We start from the raw sequence: 12,205 nt of genomic DNA on the forward strand, positions 1-12,205 counted from the left end.
AAGTGTTTGAATAAAAGTAGACTCCTTGAAAAGGCCCTGAAATGAAAGTAAAGGAAAGAGAAGAGGAATTACTCATCAAGTTTGCACTGAGCTTCAGAGTCCAGATGAAAAGGCTTGAGCCCCACACCAGGTGCCAAAATGATGAAATTTCAAAGAATTTTGGGCTTGAGAGCAAATGGCTAAGAATTCTTGAGACTTTTTGGTGCAAAAAAGGTATTTTATTATAGCATGGTGGACAGAACCCATGGCTGAAAGAGCTGCACCAGGATTGTGAGGAGTAACTGATTATATACTTTTAAATTTGTGGAGGGAGGGGATAGAGATAAAGTAAGTTTCTAAGGAATTTTGAAGTAAGGTTTTTAGGATGTTGGGGGGCTAGCTGCTGTTAAAACAAGGTTACTTTTAGTCTTTTTTTTTTTTTTTTTAAGATTTTGTTTATTTATTCATGAGAGACACAGAGAGAGAGAGAGAGAGGCAGAGAGAGACACAGGCTGAGGGAGATGCAGGGAGCCTGATGTGGGACTCAATCCTGGGTCTCCAGGATCACACCCTGGGCTGAAGGCAGCGCTAAACCACTGAGCCACCTGGGCGCCCACTTTTAGTCTTTAATAAAACATAAACATTAAGGCATCCATGAGTTCCTTGAGGAGTGTCCCACTCTGCATGTTTCAGGGATCTGTCAATGGGCTGCAACCTGTAAGGAGATTTAATTTAAGCTACATTTCTCTTGCCTTTGTTCTCCTCATCAGCCTTTTTTTTTTTTTTTAAGATTTTGTTTATTTATTCATTAGAGACACAGAGGCAGAGACATAGGCAGAGAGAGAAGCAGGCTCCTTGTGGGGAGCCTGATGCAGGACTGAATCCCAGGACCCCTAGATCACCATCTGAGCCAAAGGCAGATATGCTCAACCACTAAGCCACCCAGGTGCCCCTCCTCCTCAGCTTCTAAATTTAATAGTAACTCCTTAGGCCCTCAAATTATGATACTATGTTTTAATTTCAGTAAACTAACAAGGACACTAAAAATACTTGTGATTAGGGACACCTGGCTGGCTCAGCGGTTGAGCGTCTGTTTGTCTTTCACTCAGCGCGTGATCCCACGGTCCTGGGATCAAGTTCCACATCGAGGTCCTTGCATGGAGCCTGCTTCTCCCTCTGCCTACGTCTCTGCCTCTCTCTCTCTGTGTCTCTCATGAATAAATAAATAAAATCTTAGAAAAAACTCCTTGTGATTATTTGAAGACGGTAATGCGAGTGAGAAATTATCTCAAAAACGTATTTTATCAAGATATGAAGTGTTTGGTTATCAAATGAAGAAATGTTTTATTAAGGTTATTTGTGATATATTATAGAACACCTGAAAAGAAAAGAAAATTGGCTGAAATAAGAGAAAACTGAAACCAAATATCTTAAATACCAACAAAAAGCAAGCAACAATAACAAAAAAAAAAAAAAGGAAATCTATGTAGAATACTATATTGAAAACCAATATTGAAAACTGTACAGCAGGGAATGTGCTGTAAGAAATACATGACCATAAACTGCAGAAAATAAAACATATGATGAAATGGTTCTCTGAATAAAATAGGTTAAATTGATTTTGTTTGCTTCTCATTAAATTTATGGACTGCAAACTATCAAAGCTCGGAAATAGACTTGAAGCACAACCAGTGAAAAGCAGTTTTATTGTTGAAGTGTTAGGGTCAGATTTTATGCCTATTAGCAGAGGACTGGCACTGGGAGTTTTTCCCAGTTGTCCTGAAAAAGGTTGGATTTCTGCCCTTGGCTTGGACAGGCCAGAGCCTTTGCTCTACATTGAATGCCAGCCAGACCCAGGACTGGATTGGGAGGTACCCTGGAGCAGGATGGAAACTGAAGAAACATTGTTTCCCTCTTTTATCTTTGTCCTCCTCCATTGTATGTTTGGTGTTTTTTTGTTTTTTAATTGAAATTTGGGGTAGTTTGATACCAGCAATAATTAAATCACTAACAAACATGTTTACTTCAGGTCAGGTGTGCCAGAAATGGTGACAGCTGTATGTCACTCTAAGAGGACACAAGAGATTTAACCTGAAATGGCTTGGAAACCGTAATCTAGTATTTCTCAGTAGGATGCAACTCCACACTGGGGGTAGCCCACACTTAGGGGTGGCCCATGGAGTAGGAGGGCAGCAACTCTCGCTTATGAAACATGGTACCAGTAGTTAAATGTTTGTCTTCATTTTTCTTCCATTTTGCTATTAGCCTTCATCATAGCTCTTTCCTTTAGCTTTTTAAATTGTACTGTATTGGGGGTTTTGTTTCTATTGTTTGTTTTTCATCTGTTCTCTTGTCAGCAAAACAAAGAATCCACTCTAAGGCAGAATCTCTGGATGATTCCCAGGGTTCAGAGTTGACTACTGGAGTGTAACCCAGGGGAGGGACAGCTTCGAGATGAAGAGCTTAATAAGCTCTTAAACTTCTTTCTGTATCATAATCTTTGAGTTCTTTTTGGGAGCTTACCTGTGATTTATTGTTTTATTCACTTCAAAATTTGTTTATATTTAACATTTATGACATCTTTCAGACACAAGATTAGGAACAGGGATTGATCCATGCACATGTACCCAGCCCCTAGCTTAAGAAATACAATGAAGTGTGGTGCCTGGGTGGCTCAGTTGGTTGAACATCTGCCTTCCTCTCAGGTCATGATCCAGAGTCCTGGGATTGAGCCCCATATTGGGAATCCCTGCTCACCGGGGAGTCCGCCTCTCCCTCTGCCTCCTGCTCCCCCTGCTTGTGCTCCCTCCCCCCCTTTCTCTCAAATAAATAAAATCTTTTTTTTAAATTTTTTTTTTAATTTTATTTATTTATTTATTTATGATAGTCACAGAGAGAGAGAGAGAGAGAGGCAGAGACACAGGCAGAGGGAGAAGCAGGCTCCATGCACCGGGAGCCCGATGTGGGACTCGATCCCAGGTCTCCAGGATCGTGCCCTGGGCCAAAGGCAGGCGCTAAACCGCTGCGCCACCCAGGGATCCCCTCAAATAAATAAAATCTTAAAAAAAAAATGCAGTGAAGCTCCCTGTGTACCCTCCCCCATTGCATTTTCCCCTGTGCCATAGAGGTAACCACTATCTTGAATTTGCTGTTTATAATTCCCATGTTAACCCTTCTTTAGAGGATGGACATTTAGGTTGTCTTAACTTTTCAGTGTTATAAACAGTTGTCTCTAAACATTAATGCATTTGTCCTCATGCGCATGTATGAGTTTTTATGTATGGTGGCTTGGGGTGGGTGATCATCAGGGTTGCTAGATACTGCTAAACTGGTCTCCAAAGTTATTATACCAATGGATAGTCCCACCTTCTGTATGTAAGAACTCCCCTTTCTCCACATCCTCAGTTGTGAAATTTGTAATTTTTAGCCAATCTAAATGGATGAGAAATGCCTTCTCATTTCCATTTCCTTGCCTATTCCATGAAGATATAGATAGATATAGATATGCCATTTGGTTTCCATATTGTCAATTTCCTGTTTTATCTCTTTTGCCCATTTCTTTATTGGATTATCTTTTTTTATTTGTAGATATTCTTTTTATATTCTGAATATTTCTTCTTTGTCTTTTAACTTAGCTTATAGTTACTTTTGAGGTACCAAGTTGTGGTCTTTTGGTATGTGGTCACATTTGACAATTCTTTTCCTTTCTGTTTTATACTCTTGGTATGTTAAGAAAACTTTCCCTAACCAGGGTGAGATTTTTTTTTTCTATATTTTTATCAAAAAGTTTAGTTTTTTTTATATTTAAGTGTCTAGTCTACCTGGAATTGATTTCTACACGTGATGGGAGGTATCAATCCAAGGGTTTTTCCCATATAATATCTATAGCAATTAGATTTGCTATGTAATTGACGATTTTGAAACTCAGTGACTTAAAACAACTACCACTTACTTAATTTATAATCCTATGAGCCTGAACTGAGCTGGGTTCCTTCATGTCCGTGGTCAGTTGCTAGTCACCTAGGTCACCAACAATTTTCATATGTTGGTCTAAAATCTAAGTATTTTACTGTACTTTATTAATTATAGTTTGCTTATAGATTCTCTTGGGTTTCTTTGTAGATAATCATATCATCAATGAAAGTTTGTTTTTTTTCCTTATTTCTGTATATTTTATATTTCTTTTTCTTATCTTAATGTATTACCTAAGTCCTCTGCCACTGGAAGTTGACTGGTTATCCACTAGGGTGGCAGGTATATCGCTACTGAACTAGTTATCTCTCATCATTCAACAGGCATCCCTGGGCTTCTTCAGATGACGGCAACAGATTGTAAAAGTGGACAAACTCCACTGTGGAGGCCTTTGTGTATCATGGTTGCCAACACGTGGTTCAGACTCTGAGTAAGATGGCATTAAAGTTACATGATAAGGGAACATAAATATGGAGAGAGGGATAATTGCTAGCCATTTTTGTAGTCAATTTCCCAAAATATCCATTGTTCATTAATGCTACAGTTCATCCTTGTTCCAGTGATCCATAATGTCATCTCTGTCATACATCAAGTTCCCATATATATGTGGTCTGTCTCTGGTATCTGCTCTTTTATATCCCAACACCAATCCTATAATACCTTAATTTCTGTATTTTAAAAATAAGTCTTATGTTGGCAGAAAAGTCCTTCCTTCTACTTTGCTCTTTTGAAACCATCTTGTTTATTGTATTTCGTGCCCTATTGCTGCTATAACAGATTACCACAAATTTAGTGGTCTAAAACAACAGACATTTATTATCTTACAGTTCTGTTGTTCAGAAGTCTGAAATGGGTCTCCCTGGGATAACATCAAAGTATCAGCAGAACTGCTTTCCTTTTTTTTTTTTTTTAAGATTTTATTTATTTATTTATTTATTTATTTATTTATTTATTTATTTGAGAAAGATAAAGCATGAGCAGGGACAGAGGCAGAAGGAGAGGGAGAAGCCGACTCCCTGCTGAGCAGGAAGCCCACCCGCCCCAGGGGGCTGGATCCCATGACCCTGAGATCACTACCCACACCGAAGGCAGATGCTGCCACCCAGGTGCCCCGCCACTGCACTCCTTTCTGAACACCTTAGGAGAGAACCTGTGTCTTATTCCCTGAAGCTTCTGGAGGCTTTCCACTCACATTCTTGGCTCCATCTTCAAAGTGAGCAATATCAAGCCAAAACCTCATGCTACCATCTCTCCGGTTCTCCTTCTACTTCTTTCACTCATAAAGATACTGGTGATTGTATTGAGTTTAACTGCATAATCCAGGATAATCTCTGTTAGTCAGCTCTTTAGCAACCTTTGGCTAATTCACAGATTCTGATGATTAGTTAGTTTGTGGACGTCTTAAGGGGCCATTATTCTGCCTACCAGATCTATTCTTGGCCTTTTTCTTTTTCATACATAATTCTGGAATCAGTTTGTCAAGTTCCATGAAATACTCCTTGGGATTTCAATTGGAATGATATTGAATTTATAGGTTAATTTGCATAGAATAATGTCTTTATTTTTGCCTTATTCCTTGCCATAAGCATATCTCTCCACTTATTTTATTCCTTAATGTCTTTCAATAAAAATATTTCATTATACTTATTATATTTATTCCTAAGTACCTTTCTTTTTATTTATTTATTTGCATTTCCTAGTTTTAGGGGACCTCTATTTTAGAATGCAATTAATTTTCATATGTTGGTCTGAAATCTAAGTATTTTACTCTACTTTATTAATTATAGTTTGCTTATAGATTCTCTTGGGTTTCTTTGTAGATAATCATATCATCAATGAAAGTTTGTTTTTTTTCCTTATTTTTGTATATTTTATATTTCTTTTTCTTATCTTAATGTATTACCTAAGCCCTCTAGTACAATATAGATAAGAAGCACTGATAAGTGGCATTTTTGTTTCATTTCATCTGTTAATATAGTTAACTAAGTTGGTATACTTTTTCAATAAAATGATTCATCATTCTTGTATTAAACCCAATTTGGTCATGATGATAATTTTCTTATGCATTGCTTAATTCATTTTTTCTATTATTTTTATTTAGGCTTTTTCCATTCGTGTTTAAGAGTGAGGGTCAACCATTGTTTTCCTTCTTGAACTACCCTTATAGCATAGGTTTCAGGTTATACTACCTTTTAAAAAAGTTTTGGGGAGTTCCTGGGAGGTGCAGTTGGTTGTGTCCTACTCTTCGTTTCAGTTCATGTCGTGATCTCAGGGTCATGAGATAGTGCCCCCCATTGGACTCTGCTAGGCCTGGAGTCTGCTTGGGATTCTCTCCCTCTCCTTCTGCCCCCTCCCCCTCTTTCAAATAAGTAAATAAATCTTTTTTAATAAGTTTCCCTGGGTAGCTCAGCAGTTTGGCACCTGCCTTCGGCCCAGGGCGTGATCCTGGAGTCCCGGGATCAAGTCCCACTTTGGGCTCTCTGCATGGAGCCTGCTTCTCCCTCTACCTGTGTCTCTGCTTCTTTTTCTCTCTGTGTCTCTCATGAATAAATAAATAAAATGTTAAAAAAAATAAGTTTTGGAACAGTTTGTATGAAACATGTATATATAAATATATTCATGTAAAAAAAGATACAGTATGTGTCTTTTTCTTTAAAGTCCAAGAGAATTCTGAAAAGTAGACCAGGATTGCTGCTTCTGGGGCAAGTCTTTGATAATTTCATTTTTCTTGGGTAATTGATCTGCTTTGTCTTTTTCTCTTTCGGACGTAGTTTTGGTAAATTTTATTTTCCTAGGAGGTTTTGTGTTTCATCCACATATCCATTCAACATACATTTGTTCCTGACCATCAGATAATCAGCTCTAAATCTTTGTCCTGTTCCCTTTTAGTGTTTTCTTTATGCTCGTGTGTGTGTGTTGCTTTTGTCTTTGGTCTGTCTTGATGGAGATTTAATTTCACTAGTCTTTTCAGAGAATCAGTTTTGGACCCAAGGCTCTGGAGAAATGATGAGTTCCAGACCTGAGCCAAGAAACTTGCAAGAGAAGCTTGGGGACATAGCTTAATGTCAGATTACAAAGAAACTATTAGAAACTACTGGGGTTAAGGAGGGCATGTGATGTGATGAACACTGGGTGTTATACTATTTGTTGGCAAATTGAATTTAAATAAAAAAAATTAAATAATAAGAATAAAAGAAAATACTAGGGTAATATCAAGAGGAATCAATAGTCAACTTGAAGAGGCTGCCATTGGTCAAGGATGGGATAATTTGAGTTTTAATAATGGTAATAATTGCAATGGAGGGAATTTCATCAAATATGTTCAAAGACATGAGTTCATAAATGATATTTTTTAAGAAGTGGTCATCTTCAGACAATAATAGAAAATCAATTCGTTATCTTAAAAACTGATTTTAAAAAGTGGGAGAATCTAGCATTTATCCTGCCTTTCCCATATGTACTATACCACTAGATAATGAAATAGCAGATAAAAGAGAATGTCTTTTTATAAGTAGTATTCCAATTAATAAATAAAGCATAATGATAGAATTAGGAAGCCAGCATTTTGCAACCCCCAGTGAATAAAGGCATTAAGTGTCAATGTTTTGTGCCAAGGTTATGAAAAGAGAGTTAGACATGTGCCTTATGATGAAAATACACACTGTCACCCATAGTCTTGCCAAAGGGATGGACCCTTGAGTCTGATCCAGGCCCTGAAATCCAGCTGCCAATTTGCAAGAAATGCCAAGAAAAGCAGAAAAGTTTGAACTTTACCATGCATTTGCAATAACAAAATCCATTGTTTTGGAAAATCTGCAGGTCTAATGACCAGGCTTCTTCAAAAGGTTAATTTTATGGAAATAAAAGGGATTGGAAAGAAACTTACAGGTTAAAATAGACTTAAAGACTATTTCAATGTTTTTAAATTGGGAAGACTAAACTGTAATGCCGAAGGATGCACATTGCGTAATTTGTTTTTAAGGAAGTGGTAAGCATAAAAGTCATGGTAGTGGTTGGTTGTCATTTATGGGTAGAGTTGCCAGATTTAGAAAAACAAAATAAGACACCCAGGACTCCCAGTTACATTTGAATTTCAGATAAATGATGAATAATTTTTAGCGTATGTCCCAATATACTTGTTTATCCAAAGTCAGGCTTAACTTGGCTTCCTGTATTTTATCTGGCAAAATTTTGATTTTATTCAAGATGATAATGCAGCATTCTTGACAGCCTTCCTTGTAGCTGGAGTGCTCACGAGTCCCTTGGGGGCCAGAGCAATTTAAGTGAAGCCAATGGACAGGGCTTCAGGGAAAGCTGATTGCACTGGCGAATACCCTCCTAGTTCTTCGGGTGCTCAGCGTAGTGGAATGGGGTTTTGGAGTTGCAGCAGTCTTGTAGAGAGCCTGTGTCTTGGACTGTGAATTTCACAAGTTCCCAGGATGGCGAGAGGAAGCTGGAGGCGGGCATCTGCGCCCTTCCTTCAGATGAGTTAGGCTCTGATACAACCTTCATTGGTTGGTCCTGGTGAAATAGTTGCTCTTGATGGCAGGCCTCCGGAAGAACATAATACTCTGTCTGCTTTCCCCTTCTCTCCACCAGAAACATGAGGTGATTTCTCCCCAGCGCTCACTCTGAGAGCCCCGTAGAACTCCTAGAGGTAAAGCTCACAAAAGGCTGAGCCCTCTTGAAGTTTTAACTCTCAGACTCATGGGCCCTGAGCCCCCCAAGTTTGTCAGTTATGGCTCAAGTTTTCCCAGGCTAGGACTGGTTCCCGTGGAGGTTGCGGCTCCAGGAAGTTGTGATTCTCTGCAAACACCCGTCTCTCTAATTGGGAAGGCAGAGGTTTGCCCTGTGACCTCAATTCTCTGCTGTCATTAGGAAGAGTTGTTGGTTTTCAGATCATTCAGGTTCTTACTGGTTAACAGTGGGACAGCTGCTTCCAGGCTCCTTGTAAGCCAGACTGTAAACCAGAAGTCTCAGCCGTTTATTTGTTCTTCCTCATATTTTTTCATTTATTGGAAAAACAAGGTAGCATTCAAGAAAACATTTTATTTTATTTTTTTTTAATTTTATTTATTTATTTATGATAGTCACACAGTGAGAGAGAGAGAGGGGCAGAGACACAGGCAGAGAGAGAAGCAGGCTCCACGCACCGGGAGCCCGATGTGGGATTCGATCCTGGGTCTCCAGGATCGCGCCCTGGGCCAAAGGCAGGCACCAAACCGCTGCGCCACCCAGGGATCCCAAGAAAACATTTTAAATCCCCAGAAGATGACATGCCATGTTTTCCTTAATTTACATTCTTTTCCAGTCTTTGTTCGCAGGTATAAATGTTTTATTTAGCTATTCTCATTGTAAATATAGAAAAATTTTTGCTGTTTACTTAGCACATTTTTTTTTTAAGATTTTATTTATTCATGAGAGACACAGAGAGAGGCAGAGGCATAGGCAGAGGGAGAAGCAGGCAGAGCCTGATGCGGACTCAATCCCAGGACTCCAGGACCACGACCTGAGCCAAAGGCAGACACCCAACCACTGAGCTACCCAGGTGCCCCAGCACATCTTAAATATAGTTCACCATCAGAGTCTTCATAATTGTCTTTTCAGTGTTTACTTAATGTTCCACTTGGTTTATATGCATTAAATTTCATAACTTTGTTCATACTGAATATTGTTTTTCAACTTTCCCTGTTGGGAGTCATTCTTCGATTTTAGCTGGCGTCCGTTTATTGAACACAAGTACTTTACATCAGATATTTTCAGTTCCAACTTAAACAGATGAAGAAACTAAGGCTTATGTATCACAAATAACTTACTCAAGGTTATGAAATGAGTAAATCAGAGCCAGGATTTGAACTTGGGTATGTTGAAACTCAAAAGCCTACATTCTTTACTTCCATGGTAACCTTTTGGGGGGGAGTTGACTTCCTAAAATAAAAACCCAGAAGTAGACTGTAATTTATAATAGGAATCATCAAACTTTTTCCCCCCAGTAAGAAATTGCAATTCATTATCACTTTACTAGTTCACCTTAATTTTTATTTTTAAGATTTTATTTATTTATTCATGAGAGACACACAGAAAAGAGGCAGAGACATAGGCAGAGGGAGAAGCAGGCTCCCCTTGGGGAGCCTGATATGGGACTCCATCCCGGGATCCAGGATCATGCCCTGAGGAAGGCAGATGCTCAAGCACTGAGCCACTCAGGTGTCCCTTAATTTTTTTTTTTCAAATTTAATGCCTTGGAATAGTACCAGTTAATGTTTATTTTGTACATAAGTGCAAAATCTTTCAAAATGATTTATGATTGTTTTCATTTAAATGTGTTTTGTTCATTGCCTGTTTATAACTGTTATCTTGATGTTTACATTTTGCATGTAAATTTTAATTTGTCAATCTGTTTCTTCTATTTACTCTTCAAATTTTAGAAAGTGGTTTAATCAAATGTCTGACATCAAATTCTAATTTATTCTAGCTTTCCTGTCAATAGCTAACTCCTGATTTTCAGTTTATTTTTGTAGATGGCCTAAGATGTTTAAAGTTAATTCCAAATTGTTTATAGTTTAGTCCCAATATCACTTATTCAATCAAGTGCTTCCTCCTGTTGTTTTGAGTGCAGTGGCATAAAGAGAATGCAGGCTTTTGGACAAAATCAATTTGGGTTAAATCCTGGCTCCAGACATTGATCCCCTTCAAGGTTAGGCGTAATCTCTTTTGGAAGAAGAGCTAGACTGTTCTCTGCTTTAGCCCCTAGAGCAGAGGGAACATAGCACCAGCCTATCACAGAAGAATATGAAACCTGCGCATCCAACTCCATACTTCCACCAACCTCAGAAAGTCCCAGGCTTGGAGGACATGGATCCGCAGGCCTAGTAAAGCTGTGGGACAGAGCAGAGCCAGTCTGATGTCTGCCCTCCAGAGGGTCTGGAAGGCGTCAGGCAAAGGGGCTTGTATTAGTAACCAGGATGCCGCTGTGGCTGAGCTGGGACCTTTGCCAGAGGCACATGGGTGATTACTGATCTAACCAAAGCAGAAGAAAACAAACACTCGGTGCCTCCAGGAAGAGAGAGAAAGGTGGACATACTAACCATTTCTCTACACCTTTACTGTACTGTGGGTGGATTAGTGAATGGGCTGGAAAGTCACTGTCATCCTTGATAGTGCGCTGCCCTGTAACTGAAAACCACTGCCCACCTGCCTATGCTGTGGGTCCCCTCCACGTTCCCACCATGCTTGTGTCTAGGGTATCCTCTCCAGGTACTCAGAACTGATAGTATTTGGGCCCATTTGCCTGCTTTTAGCTGTTTCTCTCTTGGTGATCTTGACTGTGCCTCCCCCAAATATATGCTTCCTGGCTTCTCTATAGGAGAAAGTGGACTTTGGCATGCTAAGTCTAGTGCTGTGTCTTACTTTTGCATTTTGTGTTATTTCTTTCACACACCCTACTATCATTCATTTTCAGTGTTTCCAGACTATTTTATTAAGGATTATTCTTTTGCCTTGGGGAGTACGGTTCCCTGGCTGTCGTACCCAATCCCATTATTCTTCACCATCTGCATCCAGGGTATCTCCACTATCATGTTGGTGCTGTGATCTAGTTTTTCACTTCTGAGCACTGGCAGATAAGAGCACAGGGGTGATGGACTTGTGGTGATGTTTCATCCGCTCCACCCTTAGAGACGTGTGTCCAGACACTTAGTAATCGCAAAGAGCCTTTACATTGCCCACAAATCTGAGCACATCTTCCTGGAAAAATTTGACCTGTGGTTTTGGGAGATGTTTTCCATGCACTGGTTATGTTTCTTCTAGATGTCCAGGCTTCAGGTCTTCATTATCTAGAAGGTGGTTCTTTCAATGACTCTGATTTCTAACAAGGAAATGGAGGAGAGATTTCCCAAGGGCTTTGAAAAACAATTCCTTGCTGACATTCATTGAGGCTCATTTCAGAGATACTATGATCATTCTTGGAGGATGCTCAAGTCAATGGAAAAAACTTCCCCCAAACATCGTTTCAGCATTTAAATACTTTGCTGCTCATTCCCATTAAATGTGGTAGAAACACTTTGAAATCTCCCCAAATTCTATCAGCCCTATTAGGGAGGCACCTGGGAAATAAAAGTGATAGTTGAGACTCATGTCTCCTTGACATGAGGGGAAGATAGGAGTCAGAATATAGGTCCCTGGGTGGCGCAGCGGTTTAGCGCCTGCCTTTGGCCCAGGGCGCAATCGTGGAGACCCGGGATCGAATCCCACG

General features: G+C 39.4%; 1 protein-coding gene across 3 annotated transcripts in view; it reads left to right on the plus strand.

Annotated features, from left to right (window-relative positions):
- Positions 1–12,205, plus strand: part of BTD (biotinidase) — a 31,783-nt gene that overhangs the window by 4,861 nt on the left and 14,717 nt on the right. Inside the window, exon 3 of one of the 3 annotated variants that reach the window (XM_072792845.1) lies at positions 4,275–4,381. The exons of the other annotated variants lie outside the window; for them this stretch is intronic. The gene's annotated coding sequence lies outside the window, so the exon portion shown is untranslated. The remainder of the gene's footprint in view (positions 1–4,274; positions 4,382–12,205) is intronic. 3 annotated transcript variants of the gene reach the window in all.

Source organism: Canis lupus, chromosome 22 (genome assembly GCF_048164855.1).
Source record: "Canis lupus baileyi chromosome 22, mCanLup2.hap1, whole genome shotgun sequence".
In the NCBI taxonomy this organism is placed as follows: Eukaryota; Metazoa; Chordata; class Mammalia; order Carnivora; family Canidae; genus Canis; species Canis lupus.